The sequence below is a fragment of the Dermacentor andersoni genome, chromosome 3 (genome assembly GCF_023375885.2).
Source record: "Dermacentor andersoni chromosome 3, qqDerAnde1_hic_scaffold, whole genome shotgun sequence".
Taxonomy (NCBI): Eukaryota; Metazoa; Arthropoda; class Arachnida; order Ixodida; family Ixodidae; genus Dermacentor; species Dermacentor andersoni.
Window position 1 is genome coordinate 80,168,163 of NC_092816.1, and position 22,793 is coordinate 80,190,955.

Consider the following 22,793-nt stretch of genomic DNA (forward strand, 5'->3'; position numbering starts at 1 on the left):
GTGTCGGCGCACTCCGAGAATTGTGCCCTCGCTTGTGCACACTCAGTGGCACAAACTCACTGACGAAAGTTGGCGAGATGGTCATTGAAGAGCGGAACATATCCACTTAATTCATGGCACAGAATTCGTGGCAATGGCGGCCGCATTACGATGGAGGTTGTATCGAAAAAATTTTAACGATGAAGAAGTGCCGCTCAGTTAGCCGCACGGCCAGTGCATGCGTACGGGGCCAGTTCTGGCTGCTCGTAGGGTGAAACCTGTGTACGGAGTTCGACTTCTTCCTTCTTGCATATAATGTCAAGAGGCACCTTGGGAATTGGTTGAGGTGCTGGGTACTGTAACGTAGCCCAGCCTAGCGGGAGCGCATTGCCCAGCCGGCAACCCTGAGCTCCCAGGAGGCTGTTGCGCGTTCTCGAGTCGTCGGCGTGCGTTGCAATAAAGTCAGTCTTTGTTCAGCACTCGCCGTGGTGTGCGTGTCGTTACACACGCTCGTTACACGGTGTCAGAAGTGGGGTAGCCGTTCCCGCGCAAGCGACCGTTGCATAGCAAGCTCGAATTTCAAGCCTGCGCATGGAAGCCCTACCGCCTCCTGCTCCGCTGGTGCTCGCTGAGAACGCGGCAGCCAATTGGAAGAAGTTCAGGCAACGCATCGAGCTATATTTTGTAGCCACGGGAAAGGAACGTACCAGCGCGGAGAAGGCTGCCATTTTTTTACATGTGGCCGGCCAGGAGGCCATTGATGTCTTCAACACTTTTCGACTTACGTCTGCCCAAGCGGAGCACTACGATGTGCTGGTGCGCAAGTTCGAAGAGTACTGCGCACCACAACAGAATGAAACATTTGAGCGATACGTCTTCCGCATGCGACTCCAGAATGAAGGTGAGCCATTTGAACAGTTCTTGCGGGACGTGCAGCTCAAGGCGCTGTCGTGTAACTTTGGCGATCTCAAAAACTCCATGGTGCGTGACCAGTTAGTCTGTGGAACTCGGGACAAAAAGTTGCGCAACAGGCTGCTGCGCGAGAAGGACTTGACACTCGAGAAGGCCATTGATTTCTGCAAAGCGGCGGAGGCTGCCACGAGCCAGGCGCGAGTATGGGAGCAGGCAGAGACGGCACAGGTGATCGGCGCAGTGGAAGGAAAGTTAGACGGGCTGGCTCGGAGCAAGACTTTGCGGTGGTGCAACTTCTGCGGCAGCTGTCACCCGCCGCGAAAATGTCCGGCATGGGGAAAGAGGTGCGTGGTGTGCCGAAAACTGAACCACTTCGCGGCGTGCTGCAGAGCGAAGAGAAGCGTTCAAGAAGTTGAGTGCCCTGAAGAAAAGTCGGAAGATGATTTTGAAATATTAGACGTGCATATAGCCGGCGTCGCCAGCTCGAACGATTGGATCGTCCCGGTTAAAGTTGACACAGATACAGTGCACATGAAGGTCGACACGGGAGCCCAGGCGAATTTGTTGCCGTTATCTTTATGCCGGAGACTCAAGCGAAAGCCACCGTTGCGCCCCAGCCAGACTGTTCTTTCAGGCTATGGAGGCAATGCTATACAGCATGTTGGTACAACGGTGCTGCCTCTTCAAGTGGGCGATAAATGCGAACAGGTGGTTTTCTATGTGGTGAAGAAGGGCAAACAGGCATTACTCGGCCTTGAGGCATGTGAGAAATTCGGCTTTATAGCACGAGTCCGGTCAGTGTCACAAGAGGAAGGAATGGACAAGCAGCGGATTATTGAAGAGTTTCCCGCTCTATTCCGTGGCCTAGGATGTACGAGGCGGAAATACAGGATCAGCCTGAAAGACGATGCGCGACCTATAGCGCTACCATCGAGGAGGGTGCCACACGCACTGAAGGAGCCCCTGCGCCAGGAGTTGGACCGCATGGAGGCGGAGGGCATTATAACTCGGATGCAGGACCCAACTGATTGGGTAAGCCCGCTTGTAATCGTAACTAAGAAAAATGGGAGAGTAAGAGTGTGCATGGACCCGCGGCGTGTGAATCAGGGTATCCGAAGGGAGCACTACGAGCTGCCCCGAAGAGAGGACATTGAGGCAGAGCTGGAGGGAGCCAGGTATTTTAGCAAACTGGACGCTAATAGAGGCTACTACCAGATACCTCTAGATGACTATACGTCCTGCATTTGCACGTTTACCACGCCGTTTGGCAGGTACCGGTTCCTGAGGCTTCCATTTGGGCTGAGTTCAGCGCCGGAGGTTTTTCAGAAAGCCATGAGTGATGCCCTGGACAACCTCCCGGGGGTGCGAGTCTACATAGATGACATCTTAGTATGGGGAGCAACCAGGGAGGAGCACGACGCCCGACTGAAGGCGGCGCTCAGAGCAATTGAGACTGCAGGCTTTACCCTTAACCCAGAGAAGTGTGTAGTGGCCGCTGACAAGATCAAGTTCCTAGGGGATGTCCTCTCTAAAGAAGGAATATGGCCCGATCCGGATCTGGTGCGATGCGTAGCCAGCATGCCCTCACCCATGTGCAAACAGGAGGTGCAAAGACTCCTAGGCGCAGTCAACTATTTCGGAAACTTTTTGCCTTGTCTGTCTGAAAAAAATACACATGCTACGCTCCCTCGTGAGGAAGGACAGTGAAATCGAGTGGACAGAGGCGCATGACAAGGAATGGAAAAACTTGTGCGGCATGCTATCCTCTGCCCCCTTGTTGGCCATTTTCGACACTCAGAGGCCCACTAAAGTGTCAACCGATGCGTCCAACTTTGCCTTGGGTGCTGCTCTCCTCCAGCAACATGAGGGGGGTTGGAGACCGGTGGCGTATGCCTCGCGTGTTCTAACGCAAGCGGAAACCCGGTATTCTCAAATTGAGAAGGAGGCACTAGGAATAACATTCGGCTGCGAACGCTTCACAGAATTCGTGGGATCTCATGTCACCATAGAAACAGACCATCAGCCCCTTCTAGCTATTGCGAAAATGGGACTGAATGAAATGCCCCCTCGTGCTCAGCGTTTTTTCTTGCGTCTGATGCAGTTCGACTTCACCCTGCAGTTCGTGCCTGGAAAGCAGCTCTTACTGGCGGATGCGCTGTCGCGTCTGCGCATCCCACCAGACTCAACTCGGGCAGAGGAATATGAAGATGTAGCCATACATGCTGCGAACGTGCTTTCAACCCTCGTCAGTGACGCAATGGTAAAGAGGCTGCAGGCAGCGACGGCTGAAGATGAAGACCTCAGGCGAGTGATGACCGCTCTCGAGAATCGTGAGGCCATTCAAGGGCAGTTATCGCCGGTGGCCGCAGAGTTGTCGGTTGTGAATGGTATCCTTATGAGAGGCGCTAAAGTAATAATACCTAAGAAGCTACGGAAAGAAATGCTGGACCGCGTGCACGAGGGGCACCTCGGGGTGAACAAGGCAAAGGCGAGAGCTAGTGCCCTAATGTATTGGCCGGCTATGCAAAAGGACATTGAGGAAAAAACGTCAAAATGTGAGACCTGCTGTCGCTACGCGTATCGGCAGCCATCAGAGCCAGTGCTAATGAAGCCTGTCCCTTTGTCGCCGTGGTCAAGAATAGGGTTGGACCTGTGTGAGCATACGGGAGTGCACTAAGTGCGCTATGACGCTCACTAAAACTACCCAGAAGTAGAACAGCTGACTCAAACAACGAGCCACCAAGTCATCCAGAAACTGGAAATGTGGTTTGCCAGGCATGGGATACCTTTAGAAGTGTGCAAGGATGGGGGACCGCAGTTCTCCTCGAGGGAGTTCCTAGAGTTTGCCAAGCTATGCGACTTTCGACACGTGGTTTCGAGTCCGAGGTTTCCAAGGGCAAATGGGCTAGCCGAGAAAGGAGTACAAGTGTTCAAAAGACTCATGAAGAAAACAAAGCATTCTAATGAGCCTCTGTGGCTTGGACTTCTAAACTACAGGTCATCGCCACTAGAAGATGGAAGGAGCCCTGCGCAGCTGCTGATGGGAAGACAACTTCGAGGCCGTCTTCCAGACTTCTCCACCCCTCAGGCAACCGAGGTGAAGAAGCAGACACAAAGGTACCGGCCAAGGCCGGAACTACCGCCACTCAGGACAGGAGACACAGCCCGCCTTTTAGAAGATCAGGGTTGGACTAGCAGAGACAAAGTATCGCGGCAGGTCACACCACGATCATATTTGATGGAAACCGAAGACGGGAGCCTACTGCGTCGAAATCGGCAGCACATCCTGCGGACGGCAGAGCCGTTCCACTCGCCTAGTGACACAGCGGGCAGCCCCCACCATCCTCAGAAAGCTAATGGCAGCGGCCAAGAAACAAGCCCTGCAGGCACCCCAGAACGTCCACCAGCCTCCGGCCTGCACGACGCAGCAACTCCCATGCGCCGCCCTGTGCGGGCAAGGAACCCGCGAGTGCGTCTAACTTTCGATGAGAACTTCGAGCAAGAACCTGGACCCTCACGTGGGAGTGAGGGAGATGTAACGTAGCCCAGCCTAGCGGGAGCGCATTGCCCAGCCGGCAACCCTGAGCTCCCAGGAGGCTGTTGCGCGTTCTCGAGTCGTCGGCGTGCGTTGCAATTAAGTCAGTCTGTTCAGCACTCGCCTTGGTGTGCGTGTCGTTACACACGCTCGTTACAGGTACGACTGCATCAGCGCTCGAACTTCGGAGCCAAACTCGTTTACCATCGCGGCGCATGCCGGATCGTCCCGACAAGCCTTTTCGAAGGATGCCTGACGATCCAGCCCCGTCAGTTGCAGCCACGACGTCTCCTGTCATTCGTCCCCGCGCACTTCGTAAGTGGGATTCTGTGATTTTCGCGAGTACCAGAGATCACGACGTCGAGGACTGTCTCGCCACGTTCGAAAGATTCAGCGCGAACAAGTAATCTGTCGACTGAGCAACGCTCACTAACGTATCTTTTTTTTAGAAACTTTACACAATCACGGTACTGAAACTACAAATCCGGCCTCCGGAATTGGTCCGTGTTCCAGAACCACCTCACGGAAGTCCTTGGCAGCCCTGCTGTCTATAAACTTCAGACCGAACACCGCCTACGCGGACGCGCCCAGTTGCTGGGCGGCCAGTGAACCAGCTACGTCGAAGTCATCGTTAATCTGTGCAACGGAATCGACGCAACAATGCCCAAAGCCGACGAGATCAGGAATATCCTCGAGGAAATGGAGGACGACGCCTTTAACATGTTTTTCGCCCGAAACCGGACCACAGTGTCTGCCGTCATTTTGCTGTGCCAGAGTTACGACGATCCCTTTGACATCGCCTGTGACTCAGCTCTTACGCTAGGTGTCCGACGCCCCTAACGCACAAGATGCCCTAATGCCCAAGTTGCCGAATGCCACCGAGTGATCCTTGGAGTTATCAACTCTTCGCGGGCATAACAGCGCGTTGAGACACTTGGCGCTTGTTCATTTGGCCTTACCGAGGCGCACTTAGACCGCAAGTGAGAGCTTGCGCGTACAAGGAACGCAGGTAAAGAAACATTTAGCCAATGAGACTGCTTTCGCGTTCGCACACTTACGCAGTCTTAAGTGTATCTGCCTATTTTTTTTCCACGAGTACCATTTTCTGCCGCCTGTTTTATTCTGCTATGCAGACCGGCGATACTTCAGTTACCGCCAGCAGGGCTGATCTTCCCTCTCCCCTCTCCCGACCCGTAATCCAGGCCCCTTCCACGAAAAAAGAAATCTAGGGTGGCCCGCGTACCGGCTGACACGCGGTCGTATACCTCACATTTCTCCACCGATATTTAATAGCATACTTTTTCAATTCTACACCCTTGCTGCTAATGCACTTTTAGTCGTTGCCTCACCCACCTGTGTTACCCTCTCTGCCCTCTATAAGAACCCTACCAATTTAAATCGTCTAATCTTGTATGTGACCCTCGCTTCCTCATTTCCTGCAAATTTGTTTCATGTAACATTTCGTTCACGGGCATATTAAGTTTGCTCAAACGCTCCTGCACGGAGTGTAATAAAGAATTAAGTAAAAACACTCTCAGTACTTCTGATAGACCAATGGTTCCTACCCGTCACTCATAAGCTGTCTCTTACTTCCACGAAATATAGACTTGGCGCCGCCTTCGGCACTCTGAACGTAACAGGATAGGTTGCTACGTGCTTCGTGAACGCCTGAAGACTGTGATAAAACGGATCATTCAGCCATTATATGCAAACATCGTACTTGGCGCACAGTTTCTAAAGCTTTAGTCGCGTGTTGTGCGTCACATGTAAGCTTTTTCTAGCAAATGTGGTCTCCGTGTCGTTTACCCAAAAGTTAATAGAACGGCTCACGGTGCCCGGAAAACGGGTTTTCCAAATGACGTGTGGACCAAAGAATATTATGTCAAAGCATGAAGTCAAAGAAATGTAGTTAAAAAGTCTGACCTAACTCGTGCGACATCCCATACATATCCATACCATGTTCGTCATACGCAGGAGACTTAGAAATAACACCGTGTAGAGGCTGTTTACCACTGTCGAATGCTCTAATAGGTCATTTACTTTCAAGGAAATCATCTTTTCCACGGACGTCACTCCTGAAACAACTCGCTCTTTCGTTCAGTTTTTATACTCTCTCCATCATTTACTTCTCCCGGTACACTAGAAAACACGCGTGTGTTATTTTCGAGCGCTTACAATCACACTAATTAACTGCAGTGTTTCTATTTGCACAACATCTATATTGAGATGTTCACCAGGCTATCTTATATGTTCCGAGGCCTGTTAGGGTTCATGGTAGGGATGCAAGATTTCCTGAAATTTTGAAACCGTGTAAAATACAATAAAAAGAACATTTCTTTCCGGAAATTTAGGAAACACTAGAAAAATACTTTTAAGATTTCACAAAATGCGCAAGAAAAAATATTGGTAGAAGTTTGTGCAAACATTCTATAACAAAGAGCGGACTTTTTATTCGCCCATAGATTCTTGGTAGCTTTCAGAATTCTCGTCTGCTGATCTAAAAATTGTGTACTCTTATGCTCTTAGGGCTCCTGGGGAGGCAGTTTGGTGCACTCTCTTCAGCCTTGCGGAACTTTCGATTTTATTTTTCAGATTGTGGTCATAATGCGTTCCCCACGTGGACAATTACATAACCCGCAATGGTAAAAACTAGATGAAACATATGGGCGCCCTTACACGTAAAGAAAGCTTGGTAAGGAGCAGTCATAAGCTATATATTTTTGCGACATGTTCAACACTACGTAACAATGGTAAAGTACTCGTTTAAAATGGGTTTTATTCGATCAAGTGCAAAAACAAAAATAATGTTGGTAAATAGCTGAAGAAGTGAAAACAGACCGTGCTTTATCTAAATATTTGTCGAAGCCTCTGTGCCGTTACGGAAGTGTGACATCACAAATTGCAAATATTCCTTTTATTTAAGAACTTAAGGCTCGAGATAAAACCTTGTAATTTCCTAGCTTTAACCTTCGGTACACTCATACTGCAATATATTGCTTTATAGAAAACACTTCACTACAGGAGTCCTGCAAACGCTATTAAAATCGATGACGCCTTGACAAGCCTGCTCGGAGAGCATATCTTCCCACATTCTGTTTTTGCGTCTTTTATACCTGACCCAGCTACCTACAGACGGTAAAAGTGAGTCCAAAAAGCTTGTCCAAATTTCAAAGAAGATATCGCTGAACCGGGCGACTCTTCGAAAGCTCTGACGGTCATTATGTTTTTCTATATAACCACTGCGCGCTGCGACGGTTTGCGCAAAAGGCCTCATATTGTGTGATTACCGATGGTCTGTGCCTCGGTACGTTCGCTTGCCCGGTTTTATGACGCAGAGGAAAAGCAAGAATGACCTTTGTGTCGGACAGAGAGATCATGCGCTGGCAGCCGGTATCGACAGACGCCTTACATCAAAGCCAGCCTGTTTTGCAGGTACTATACACGAAGCTGAGTGGCGGAACCAGTTAAACTGAACGTAAGTTGACAGGTGTTCGTTAGCGCGAGTCTACAGATCCGTCGACCAACATGCTGAGGACTAAAGTCTCCTTCATACAAAGGTTAGGTCGTGGATGAGTGCTGTGGGACGTGCCATGAATAAGTGCAGGAGACCCGTCACTGAGCGCCATTATCCTCTGACTAAACACAAAGTCGGCTGAATGCTTGCCACGACCATTCATTGCAGTACTGTATACTCCACTTGGTACCGTGTGCGTGAAATTCAGAAATCAGGGCAGGCTGACCTTGTGACGGCACCACGACAATGATAAAGTGATAAATTTATGCGCAATAACGCAGCAAATGTGATACGGGTGTACTCATGCTAAAAAATAAACAACTATTCGTGCATAATGGTGTATTTGTAAATTGGAGCCACACGCACATTGTCGACGCTTTGTAATGTTGCGGGGGGTATACTTATTGTACTAGTGGGACATGGGAGCATCCTTAACACTATACTTAGGCAACAATAGCTGAAAAAAACGGTGAATTACACAACATAATAATGGTGTGTAATGCCCTGTTCAACAGTATTCTTTCATTTTGTTTTGAAAATGAAAGAATAGTGTTGAAGAGGACATTACACAGCACTATTACAGTATACTTCTACTACACAAGAAATTTATTCCCGTTTTAATAGTATATCTAATGCAGCCTTAGCGCGCGCCATCTTCTAATCTATACTAAAATAATCTAATCAACGCCTGTAGTTTTAAAGCGATCGTAGAAGTATTAAACTTAAGTTACGAGGCCACAAGACTGCATATAACCCTCGTAACGTGGCACAACAAGAAAAGAGCGGCGTTTTATTGAAACAGGTGTGGTAATGTTTGGCATATATTCATTACTTTTCCAAACGCAGATATACAAAGCTTACAATGCACACCTTCATCACTTCTATATCTCTATCAAAAGCTGACTGTAATATGTCTACCAGCACGTACAGTGAATTTCGCCATAGCTATAAAAAAGTGCAGAAGCAATCTATACGTTTCCCGTCTACGGTGGCTTACGTACATTGTTTACTTGCTTTCTTACGCACATTGGGGCATTTGGGTTTCCGCTACGCCTCACTTCTTTTTTCTTTTCTTTGCTGCTTTTGTCATCTATGTGTTTTCATACTATTATTTTTATGCATATTATTATTTTTTCTCTTCCACAATTTTCGAAATGAAGTTTCGATTCAATATAAATCTGGTATTTAGGGTAAAAAAAGAAGAAAAGTGGGGCTGAGGATTCATGAATGTGTTTGATCATATATTTCTTCATAACCTTATATGTAAAGGACAAATGGAAATAAAACACTTCATTCGATTAAAACAACTTTTCACAAACATCAGACTTGGTTAGAAAAAAATTGCTTTTTGGCAGGCTAGATGGTTCATAACGTATTCATAATGCACCCGATTACTCTTCGACTAGCACCGGGGTCCCATCTAATAAAGCAAAAATTTCGGCCAGACTCAACCATAGGACCGTTACCACTGCCGCTGAGCTGACTGAGGACGCTGCGCCTTATGGAGCTGTTGCCTACATTATCGATCAGTCACACATTGATGGTGTTTTGGGGCAGCAGTTAGGTGAGGGCATTATTTTGCCAAAACTCGACTGTCTACCACGAATGCATGCATATTCACAGCAAAATTGCGCTTCAGAGGTTGCCTGCCCACGGTGACACTAAGGATAACGTTCAGTCTGACGGCGTTACTGAGACAGCTCACAAAGTGCATTGCAGCTGGTCAGTATACAATTCTAAAAAAAAACTGATGGTCAAATTTTCTTGAGGTCTGTCAAGTGGAACTCACAGTATGCGATTTGATGTGATGTCGAGCGATTATGCAATCCCTTTCTAATGTTGGCCTCAAGTGTGACTTTCACGTGCCCGTACCAGATAAGGCACTACGTGGTACGGCGCATTTGGTTAAGCGAAGCCAGCAGAAAGTACTTCTTCTACAAATAGCAGTTGACGCGTTCGCTTCGATGCAATGGGTTCGATTTATGAGTGATTGGGAAGTTTTCTCCCACTCTCTCTTGGGTAAAATGCGTATGCAATAAGATCTGACCTTCCACCTTAGACATGTTATCTCAAACTCTGCGACCCGTACTAGCCACTCCGCCACTATGAAGTTTGTGTTGCACTTGGATAGAAAGAGATTGTACACATGACATCCCGCAAATATCGCCACCAAAATGCGATTCTGCCGCACTCAGGGGTAACATAGTACGAGCGCGCATGCAGGAGACGAATTTTAATGGCACGTTGCTGCTGTCAGCGCCAATCCGCCGGAATGACATCTCTGTTGCTTAACGTTATGAAGTGTGATAGCTGTGGCATACAGACATGCACTCCACCGCAGTCGTGATCCAGTGAGTCGAACGCGCGGCTAATCTCCGGGACCTGCCTGGTTGGATACCCACCCCTGGACATTCACCGATTTTACCACGGGAACCATCATCCCCCCGGTCCGGCGTGCAGCCTTCCAGAGGTTTATTGTTTTAGAGAGGTTCGCAAGACTGCTATGAATTCCGCGTAGGAACTAAGACGAACAAAACACCAAATGACTCAGAAAAATGTGTCTAGAATGTTCCGTTCCGCCACCTTCGCATCAGGTAAGTGTCGTGCCAAGCATCTGAAACTTCCGTAGTTGCCGAGCAGGGCTGGGAGCCGCTCGTATCTGTTTTGTTCTGGGTACTAGGCGGCAGCAAATCTCTGGATGCCACAGCAGTTGAGAATAATCTGCTATTACACACACTGGACAAAGCTCTGGATGGACAATGACCAACGAGAGACCATCGAAAATCTCTGTAGGACCTTCTTTCCAGATAAGAAGGCATACAGTCTACCAAGTGCCAGGTCGGGGTACATTTCTTCCCGTTATAAAGAAACGTGTACCTTTGGTGGCACACCTTTTCAAATCAAGGACCTCCTGCATACGTGGCGCATGTTTCAGAATTTCACCACTACTGCGGTAGTAACAAGTAATGCCGCGAATCCCTTGCCCCCAACTTCTTAACAAATGGGTGTCATTGCAAGCCTCTCGAACTCCCGCAGTCATTGAGCACAACTCCGGGTACTCTTCGGCAGCACTCATCTGCTTCCCACACAAGCGGCGCCCGTTTTAAATTTTTTTTAAATGTTGCCGTTCAGAAGGGCCGCCATGAAACCATGACAAATCTCTGTACGGCCCTATTAAGAGACGAAAGCCCATATAAGCAGCCAGCTCAAGGAACATCTCTACCCGTAAGAAGAAATTACAGGGTGTTTTAAGATCTCCCTTAAGAGGAAGCTTTAGATCGGGGGCTCCTATATAAATATAAGTAAAAGGAGTATTCGTTTTCCTCGGCAACCACTACACCTAATGTGACGAGGGTTGTTGCATTTAAAACAAAAACTGAAAATGTAGTGACAGTTGGTTGGGAATTTTTGAATTAGGTCGTCAATATTTTATTAAAAATTGGCGAAAATTGAAAATTTTCAATATACAAACTACCAAGTTTACAACTTTGTAACTCAGCAACGAAAAATAATATCACAATTCGGTGAGTTGCATCTAATAGTACATCTAAAGCGGACAAAATTGATATCGTAGACATAAATCTCAATATATTTGGTTATATGGAAATACAGCTTTTGCAGAACCCTTGTAAACAACGTAACAAATTGATGTATGATGTAAAATGACGTATCCAATTTTTACGCTTTAAGTGACCTAATGTATGCCGTTTATAAAACCGCGATATGTGTTTTTGACGCACATATATTAATTAGTAAATTTCCTGCTTGTATTATTTTCAAACTGTCGAATATTCGAAAATCGTTTTAACAAAATTCAGGCCATAAATCGAAATTCCGTTTCCAACAGTCACTAGAATGGAACATTTTCTTTCAAATGCAACACTTTTCATTAAAATCGGTCCAGAGGTTGCCTAAAAAAACGCGTGTGCGTTTTACATGTATTTGAATAGGCCGCGTCGGAGTTGGGCCCGAGATAAAGCTTCCTCTTATGAGGTGAACGGCGAAAGGCTACCCTTCCTCTTTTTATAATTCACCTCTTTGTTTTTGCCTTTTCTCTCTCTCTTTTTACTTTTAGTCATTCAGTACTTCTCTCTACTGATCATTTTTAGTCATTTGTATTTAATTCTAGTCATTACAAGTTGTCGTTAGACATATTGGTCATTTCGTAGCCATTACTAGTCATTACAAGTTAATTCAATCATTATTTTTGTCATTACTGGTACTTACTAAGCATTTTAGCCGCGTCTAATCAATTGTAGTTGTTGCAAGCCGCCGTTAGTCATATTTGTCATGTTGAAGTCATTACAAGTCATTTCAAGTCGTTAGTAGTCATACTAGTCTTTACTGCTCATTACTAGACATTTATAGTAAGTCATTTATAATTAAATGTCGTAATTACAAGACGTAGCTATATATATTAGTCATTATTAGTCATTACTAGTCATTAATATTTTCCTCCACTCTCTATTATAAGGTTATCATTCACTAACTGTCGATATGCGTCCCTTTTCATTCTTTAATCTCTCTTTCATCTGTATTCAGATGGAGTGCTGACGCTTCGACGGACACTCCGGCGGTTAGGTCTGCTGACAGAAACTACACCATGAGCCTAGAACGGCTTTCGCCTTAAAAGTCAGTGTTTCCGCGGACACTGGCGTTAAGACCCAGTACCTCCCGTATATATGAAACAGGAGTTGTACCATTGCCACACCGCTGAGGACACGCGCTGGTGCTTGTTGCAATTTCAGTTCTCCTATCCAGTCTGATATTTTTCATTCGGTGTTTATGAGCGAGAGCTCGAGCAGCGCGCGTCGTGTTCGACTGATGAATGCCGTCTGCAATGTACGCTTACCCTCAGTTTTCTGTTCTCTTCTGCGTTCTCATCGGGAACAATGTAATGCGTTCAGGGACTTTCAATGAGCTTCCCCTTTTCCAAGTTGCTTCAGCTCGAGTAACTTTTTCGAACTCGGGTAAACTCTAAAGGACGGTCTATTGTCTTTTCCTTGTATCATTGGCGCTAATTGAAGTGCGAACAGCTGATCGCATGGCTGAAGCGTAAGTGACGGTATCGCGCCCTCCTCCCCATGGAGCGGGACATCGCGGAATGACTATAACGCAAAACTAAAGAAAATGTCAAATATGAACCGCTTTTCAATTAACAGAGCGGTAGGCCTAACATATAGCTGCGAACCGACATTACATGTACATATGTTCAGGTTTCATGTCGAAATTATTTTTTTATGCTGAACAGAGGTGGCGTCTACTAGCTAAACATACAACGGTTACATCAACCCGGCCGGTCTCACCTTTATTCAGAGCACATATAACATTTGTATACATGTCCACAAATATATTCATCGCGATAGCGACCACCACAAGAGCAGCAAGCAGCTAGCACTCCGTAGCAAGGCAGCAACGCCGCAACTGGGAAAGGTCCTTTATTAGTTTTAGGGTTGTGGGAATAGTGATTTTTTATTCGATACGAATCAATTTCATTTGTTAGGAACCCAATAATTCCAGAAGTGACTCCAATCGAGCATGGAATAATTTTCGAATGGTTTTCGACTAATGAACAGTGGTTAGCGAAATTACCATAATACGATGTTCATATCCCAGGATTCTTAATGTTACCAAGCTTCTGTAAGTACATAGCATATATTACGTTATCAGGCTTTGCAAATTATAAGCTGGAATGGAGCATTTGTGCCAAGCAAGTAGTTTATTTCGGATTCACAGGGCCCCTTATTGAGAGAGTGCGAATGATCGCGGTACGGCATCAAGTCAGTAAACGCTGACATATTCGATGGGTGAGGATCTTGACCTAATAAAGCAGTTTTAAACTTTAAGATGTTACAGCGTAGTATTCGCATATCGGAAAGGCCGGTCAAAACATGGTGCTGGTGTATTCATTCTTGTGAGGGATCGCCCTGTGTTCGAAGAAATCTTTATTCATAACAATGAAACTGAATCCGTTGGGTGTCGCAGAGTTTGGACTGTCTGTTCTAGTTTTGTTGTTTGTCCTTTTAATATCCTCATTTTTGAGCCTAGCGGTGTGCGTCAGCCGAAAAAAATTCCATGAAATTTTCTAAAGATTGCGTCGCTCTTGTGGGTGACTTCAATTTTGCGAAGGCTAAGTGGACTAACGGCACCTGTGTTTTAAAATTTAATGCAGCTACATATTGCGAATTGAAAAAGTTGACCTACATGGTTGGCCTCGTGCAGTACGTTTCAAAGCCTGCGCGAGTTAACAACATTCACGATTTGTTGTTCTGTACTACCTCTCATGCTTTTGCCAAATCGGGTGCTATTCCTGGTATTAGCAACAATAACGCTCTTGTGGCTAAGCTAACTCAAGCTACTACACTAAACAGAACTACGATGGCGTATAAACACAACTTGAAAGTCAATTTCCGTCGTTTTAATGCAGTGCGGACGAGGCAAGCATGGATCAACTATGGAAAATGTTTCAGAAGCGCTTTAGTTGTCACATTCAGCGTTGTGTTTCGAGGATCTCAAGCAATAAGTTAAACAAGAGGAAGAAGCTTTGGAATAATGGGCAGCTTGTTGGGATTATCAAAATATGTACGAGGACTTTCTTCCCACACCACCAAATAAATTTCCAAATAACGTCGACATATTCAAGGACTTGACGGCAATTTATCAAATAAAATCGAGAAAGGCTATAAAATGCATTATTAGGACTTGGCTACTCACTTTGCTAATAAAAAGAGGTTCCTGAAGCATATATGAAACCATTTGGTAGCGAAAAAGTTAGTCCGCCAAATCTACCAGGATGGTTTAGCAGTCACTGATGGTTTAGAGTCACTGAGAGTTTTCAGCGACTTCATCAAACCGCTTTTTTTAGCCTCATTCACCGGTTGCGGTTGAGTTTAGAAGAGAGCAGTGTTTGCCCATGGCATATATGTTGTAATATGCCTGTCCTGTGTGGGACCCGTTACACAAGGTTCACACTGATGAACTTGAGTGTGTTCATTCTATATCAGCCAGATTTGTTCTGCGGAATTATGATCAACCTGAAAGTTTTAGAGACATGAAGAGAGGTCTGCAATCTTTTAAAGAGCGAAGACGTAATCTTAGACTTAAATAATTTTGCTGAATTGATAACAAGTAAACGGGAACCAATGCTTCGGATTATCTACAACCAGCGCATTGTCTGCCCTCCCGCTTGGATCAGAAATATAAATTTTCGCCATGCACACCCAGGACGTACCTTTTTAGAAATCCCTTTTTCCCAAGAAACCTTCCTAATTGAATTGGTCAACACACCAGATCTGGTTGGCCGCAAGACTGCGTATTTCCTTTTATGAATTTTCTGCCCCCGCAATAATGCTAATAAAGGTACTGCGGGTAAACTCTGAAATATAAGTAGCTATGGCTACGTAAGCGACGTAGCGTGCTACCCTGCACAAGGGGCCCTATAACGTAAAACTATTCCAATATGTTTCTATTTCAATTTTCTGACGTCAAATTTGCGTAACCACCGACGCAAGGACCGGGCGGTCACCCACATGGTTGTCTGAACAGACCAATCAAACTCTCTCCTTGTTTATAGGAGGTCACTTTTGTTTGCTTGAAAAACGAATAATATTGCCTACACTGAGCGGCTTGTCGTGTCTAATTGGCTGACAAGAGGCGAGGAGAACGCTCAAGTGGAGAGGGATTCACTGGGGCAGAGCCAGTGCACTGAAAATCGATAACCGGATGAAGAGGGTGTTGCCGGCGTCTGCGATTGGTTGGCTTTCCCTTACTTAGCTTGTGGTGGCTGGTCGAAAATTGCGGCGGCATGCAACGGAAGCTTAAGAATGACGCTAAAACTGACCCTCAGCAAAAAAGAGTTGGCAGAATGAGGTAGTAAACGTGCCGAAAGAGCTTGAAAACGTTACACGGTCACGCAAGAAGTTTTATTATACGCAAATACACCCATGCTCTCCGGCAGGTGCGAGTAGCCAGCGTCTCGGCGATCGGCGGCAGCTATCTTTTATTCCTTTCAGAACGGGGCAGCCTGCGGCTATGCCGAAAAAAATTCAGTTTTGTTGAGCATATTAATGCATCTTTATCGCGTACACGTCACTTTGACGCGGTGAGTTCGTGCGGTTTTGTGACGTCGCGTGACAGGCAAGTGAAGTGGGTGCAGCCCGAAAACTTTTTACCAATAGCCGAGGGCTAATGTCGAAGAGGCGTCGAATCAGAAATAACTTTTTCTTTTTTCTGTCAAGTCATGCATAATCAGTGTATACACATCATATCAGATGGGGAGGTATTGCGGTTTTCGTGACGTCGCGTGACAGACAGGTGAAGTGGGGGGTGGTCGAAAAAAAGTTTTTGACCAATCGCGGAGAGCTGATAGCAGAATTGGAATAGAAAAGTTTGGAATAGTTTTATGTTATAGCGCCCAAGTTCTTTTTTATGTCTATACTACGCTCACGGGGGCGAACATTTGCTGTGCGTTATCTCCGATCTTATATTGGCACAGTTGTCATTTTGACATAATCGGAGTGTATGAGAAAAATACTTTCATTTACAAATAATGACAATTTTATTCCAAGACTGAATCAAATAGGTCGCTATTCGATCCGTTATTTGAAAGTTTCGAATATTCGCACACCCCTAAATGTTTTCTTGAAAATTTTTCTTCCCCCGTGTTTGAAACGAAGGTTAGCGGGATCGATAGACACCGTGAAAGTGTTTGACTTTAACTCACACTAGCGTGTCATAGTAGTAGAAGATATAATGCCGCCCATTAAAGAGAATTGTCCTCACGCACGTTCCCCTTTCCTTTATTTTTCGTGCCTTTGCTTTATCTCTCCTTTATTCTTTCCATATTTCATTTCTCCTCTTCTTTCCCCTATTGACGCGTCGCAAAACGGAATCTCTCCGGTTAACCTTCCTTCCTTTCCCCCACCATTTCTCTTTCACTCTCGGGTGGATGTAGACAAATGTAAGCTCTCCAATGAACGCTTAAATCCTGCGTTTAAAGTTTTATTCTGAAAATATTGATTTCCAGATGGTACCGGCCGGTGCGTCTACACGAAGTTGTTTAGACAAAGTGGTTAACCAAAGAACGCAGCCCTCCTGCCGTGTTTGAAGACCTGTGGAGGATTACGGTAGCGATTGCGGCAGGGCAAGTTCTGGAACCCGTAGGCATGCCCACTAGACGTATACAGATGAGTGCGTTCGCTACATCACAATCAAAGCTTTATTTCAATCAAAATGCTGCGGCGTAGCAAATCACGCTTGTTCCGTTGTGTTTGGCGTCTCTGTCGTAAGGGAAAGATTCGCAACATAGTCTTTGTAATCCGTCGTGTCAATACACGCGCCGTTACTTCTGTTATCCGTGTAGATACATTCGCAACTGCTGTTAGAACATGTGAAATTGTTGAAATCGCCACACTGAAAAAGAGATCGACAATAAATGGTTTAAGATAATGCACCAGAGTAAGCAATGCCGCAACATTCCGTGTGTGTTCGCAGCCCTCGTTCACCTGCAATATAATAACAATCCTTCGGCTCTCTTGTATACACGGGCCTTCGTTTTGTTTCGAGGCAGGTTTTAGCTGCTGCGAAAGTGGTGAATGATGAGAGATTGTTATTTTTTGAAATGTAATTACCTGAGCAGGCGGCAGGATTCGCGTTATGCAAAAGGCTGCACAGCGCAGGAAACTACGGTATTATGGAAAAAGTTGCTACTGATGATCTGCCGGGTTGTCGTTCTTGTTTCAAAGGGTACAGGACAGAGCCAGTGTCACTGCCATAAGATAACGCTCACAGAGCATAGTTAATATGCACAATGCACTTGTGAACGTTTATTAAGAAAAAATATTAAGAATGTGTTAATCTATATTTTATTTTAGAGTAAATGTGTAATCTACGCTTTTAAATAAAATGATGGGAGAATGCTGGCAAGTTCTTGCAAGGAATGGTGCAAGCACTCAAGTTTTAGGTTTCCAACTTTTCTGATTGAGTTAAATTTGCAAGAGTGGGGGCAATTTATAATTTTACATTACTAACCTACTACATTACACGTAGTTTATTATTTATATTCTGACTGATATAAATGACTAGACAGTTATCACATATAAGAAACGAAATATACTATGGTGACGCTTGCATGTCATGTCCGCGCTATTAGCAATGCCATGCCCGCGGTACCAATGTTTTTCTTATTTATGTAGTATTTCTCTAGAAATTACGAGATTGAGAAACTACGTGTGAGAAAAAATGGCGCACCCTGCACCATTAAAATATTGAAAGTTGATTGAGAAGCATGGAAAATGCAAAGGCTAACAGCATGCATGAAGCGCTCCGCATCCTGTGAACATCAAAGCTCTGCTCCCTCAGGCGGCGCCATATTTGGTCGCGAGGCGACGCTTCCATTGCTTACGTCAGCTGGCCTGCGCTGCGTATGTTTACGACAGCAGCGCTCGGCGTCGCCTCGGCGCAGAAAGCCGCAGTTTCTGCAGGTGTTGTGGAGAATGAGTGGATAAAGGACACAAAACATTGGCGAAAGCTTCACAGGACTCGTTAACGTCACGTATTCATCCTTCGGAGCTCCTTATGTTTTGTGCCAATGCGGCGAGCACTTCCGTTCGCTGTACGTTCTAGAAAGCTGCAGGGTTGGTGACTAATGGACGGCAGGGCTAGAAATTGTTTTCCGAGACAAAATGGTTCACACATTCAGCCGCTGGAATGAATGGGAATCACTGGGTTCTCATTTTTTTTTTCATTACCAATGGTTTCGGAGGCATAAGCTCTTATTTTTGGGTCAGCGAATTTTTTTCTGTGCGGTGCCAACACATTATTGATTCTCAACATAATAACTCGCGTATAAGCCAGTTGCGGTGGATTTATGTATGCGGTGCTGCGCGCTGAACAAATGTAGGCGTGGGCGAGTATTCGAAACTTTCCAATAATTTTCAACCGAATAGAGTCCTATTCAATTGGGTGTTCCAATCGAATAAACGCTATTCACAAATGCGTATATTTGTTTCATGTTTTTGCACTGTTTCAAAACGTCAACTATGCTAAAATAACCGCAAAATTGGAGCAAAAGTACCATAAATTGTCACCCTCGCGGGCGTAGTACAGGCATAACACATGAGATCTTGCGCTGTGGAGCAGGCTACGTCAATTAGGTAGCCATACTTTAGAGGCTGTACAGCGATCAGTTGCACTGTCCGAAGCTCGTCGTGCATGCCAAGAAACTTCTTGCTTACTCCTACTTCCTCGGTGCTTTTAATAAAGAACGCTGCATTATGTACCTCACACTGACAGAAACTTGCTAACCATAAAGAATACTGGGATGTGAACATCGTTTTATAAGTACTTTTTTAACGGCTATTACATATTCGAAAGCTATCCGAAAACTATTGGATACTCGATTCGATTCGCTTCTGGTACTATTCGATTCGTACTTGATTTGGCCACAAAAATCAATATTCGAGCTCCTCTAAAGAAATCCATAGTTAAAGCTTTTGCAGCAGCGTAAAGGAAAGACTTTATATCATCCATCGCTCTTTACGTTCTTGGATAAAATGCTCCGCTTCGAACATACTTACGTAACATACGTACAGCACTCAATGGTCAACACACTCATTAAAATATAGACTCATTTCAGTTACATGCATGTGAGTTTCATTCATATTTTTGTGGATAGGCGGGACGTTAGTGGAGACCATGAAAGTAATTTTTCGAAGGCACAAGCGAGTGTCCGCTAAATTAGTGGGGCTTCCTCACCGTGGCATTTTTCTTTTCAAACTTTTCCTCTGGTCGAAAACATTGTGAACATTGTTCCTGTTCAGGATAACTTTGGTTTGCTTTAGATGATGATTCGACATTTTATTACTACGCCGTGACGCAAAGAAACAAGGACGAAGAAAACCTAATAGGACACAAGCTAGAGTAAATCATAGTCAGAAAACGGCATCATAACGGATGGTACTGCAGTTCTCAGTGGCATATGCTGGTGCTGGCGACATAAGCAAGCCGCCGGCAGGTTTGAAACGGGTGAGAAGACCTCTGTTTGAAAATAGGATGTTTGAGCAATAGATGACTTCACGCCCCTGTTGTGAAATGCACGTCCTCCGCCCGACTGAAAATTTCGTTGAGATGCCTACAGCTGCGTATGCTATCGGTGGAATGCGTTTTCCGATCAAGGCCGATGGTTGGTTGAGGGCATCATTAAAAAGGTGTTCAGAAGGCAAATATATATGCGAAGTTGACGAAACACCGTTTACATTGTTGCACTCGAACAACCCAGCCCACTTGACTTCATAAGGAAATTGGGGTACGATAATAGTTAAAAGCGCAGGAAAACGGCTTATGTATACAGATCATTCTATTAATACTGGCTTCACCAAGCCACGTTATTATTTAAAATTTAGAAAACGTAACATTTTCTTGCGCAATACCCCCTTGCCACCTCCGGCCTTAAAAATTATTACACCATAACAATTAAACCACGAACAGTGCATGAATATTGTAGTAACATTTTATGCATCTAGGCTAGCGATAAGAGTGATACAGAATACTATGTATGTGTAATTTGTCAAGCGGAATCCCTATTCAAAGGTTGTATCTTGTCTACTGAATGTATCCACAGCGTTTATTGTTCTTAAAATGCAGAGAGGTCACATACGTTAGGTCTTTTTAGGTTCCCTAGGTACCAGACAGTAAATTTGTTGAAAAAGCCAGTCGCCTTGATAAACAAAATGTGTTGTTGCATTTAAACATGACACTTCTCAAATGGAGCTCTTTTGCTAGTATTTCAGGGGAACCACTGCACAATCATAGAGTTCGTTCTTGATGACACGGTAGGTGATTCCTGCTGTACTTGACTACGACGAAAAATTCCCCTTGACTTATTCAATAAACGAGCCCTTTTCAGGTGGCTTTAGTAGCATACTATTATTGAGTTCACTACTTGGGGATAGACCGCTTGGACAAGCAGAAGAGCAGTTGGATTTATCATGAAAAGAAGGTATGCGTTTTGCCTACAGTTTACCTGACCATCGCCACGTCTCCTTTCATTTAAGTAATATTCTATCTTTTCTTCAATTAGACAAGCGTTTTGAATTTTTAATATATCATTTTGACAGCAATGAGACATATTATAGCTTACCTCAGCTTGGACGAAAATGTTCATGCCGGGAAACTAATCACGACGCTACATGCATTTTGCTAGAACTTTGACGATCTAGCACAGATCACAAATTACCTCCTCTTGTGATGGAATATTATCTTTTTCCTAAAAAGGTTCATTCTTGAGCAGGCAGATTCAAGGCTATGCAAACTGACATTGATACCGCGCAAGATAGATTGAAAGTCGCTTTATATGTAATTTTAAAAGCATTTACACGTTATGTTACCACCTACAAGCGACTTCTTAGTTTCACTGCTCTGTTCGGACCGCCTTAGGAAAATATGTTATCACACATGCGGTTACGCCACTAGCAATCATTGGTCTATGCTTCGCAGTTCATAACCCGGTACCTTTGTTCGGTAAATAACAATACATTTAGGTACATTTTTTGCGAAACAAACGTGATCTCAGGGTGTACAAATTGACACTTAGTTTAAATGTAGCCATGTAGCAGGTAAGGATAATCTGTGTATACGTGTCAATGTACAACAAAGCGTCATTTTCTTTTCACATGAATTGTGCCGAGTCATTGTGGCGGACTTTCGCAATCCCTTGGTCGCTGAGTAAATAACCTAACACGGAGGTAGTTATGGTTTTGATGAGTTCATGTCACCGAATTGTGATGACATTTACTTATTTAGCACGAATTAGAAAGCTTACACTCGAACTGATATGCTAGCGCTGCATGAATAGCAGACAATCTCTGAGCATATCATGCTTCGCCCCAACTTGCCCTATGCAACCGCAAAATAGTTTTTGGTAAATCAAGTGCACGTTACCAGTTCTTCACCACACTGCGGATCCCGAAACTCAAGCACACTTGACGATTCACCGAAGCAAAGAATGCTAAGCAAAAAAGAAAAGAGATTGCCATCGTTAGAATATAAAAGTGGAATGCTCTTATAGGAGATAAAGGCGCAATATCTTCCTGGCGTGGATTGCTACTTACATCGTGTGAACTATTGCAGCGGCAAAAATGGCCGATCGCAATGCCTTGTAGAAAACCATTCTTGAAATGAATTCGGTGACTTCGGTGAGAGCTATGCTCACAAAGAGAAACGGTGACCATTTTATACCCTTGAGTGGCAGATACTTCCGACCGTTGACTGCGAGACGCCTACGCTGATATTTTGCTGTCACTGTCGATGGTATTCAAACTATGAATGCGAGCCGCGATACCTACGTCAATAAATAAATATCATAAAGTATATTAAATATCGGCGCCTGTTGACGCTCATTTTCGGCTGACGTCAGGTACGCAAGGGCTTAACGGAAATAGAGCGGCAACAATGTTATTTCTTCAAATATACCGATAGATGTGGCTGCACTGAAGCGTGCACAAAATTTCAATCAGTGCAGGTGTTCTTTACTGAGTTCGATGCGCGGTATTTAGGAATAAATACCCATATCAAAGTCGCGAATTTCTGAAAAGTAAATAAAAAGAAAAGAAAACTTGCGATTTCGTTTTGTTTGCACGTTATACACATATACAATGCAATGATCGTAAAATATTACTAATGATTATGCTACTCCCTAACGCAACATATGAATGCAGCGGTATACGTGTTTTTATTTGGCGATAATTTTGCTCGTGCAGACTATCTCGTGCGGCACGTTGCAAATAAAGCGAAGTGTGGCGCAACTGCCTCGCTACGAAGAACATAGGGTGAGACGGCACGTGGGTGAGGCGAGGG

The 22,793-nt window shown here is 44.9% G+C and overlaps 1 long non-coding RNA gene across 1 annotated transcript; it reads right to left on the minus strand.

Moving 5' to 3' along the window:
* Positions 1–17,149: 17,149 nt before the first annotated feature.
* Positions 17,150–22,131, minus strand: LOC140216366 (uncharacterized). The gene is made up of 3 exons (XR_011893015.1): positions 22,049–22,131; positions 21,879–21,945; positions 17,150–17,351 (listed from the first exon to the last, which is right to left on the minus strand). It is a non-coding gene; the product is annotated as an uncharacterized lncRNA (long non-coding RNA).
* Positions 22,132–22,793: the final 662 nt, after the last annotated feature.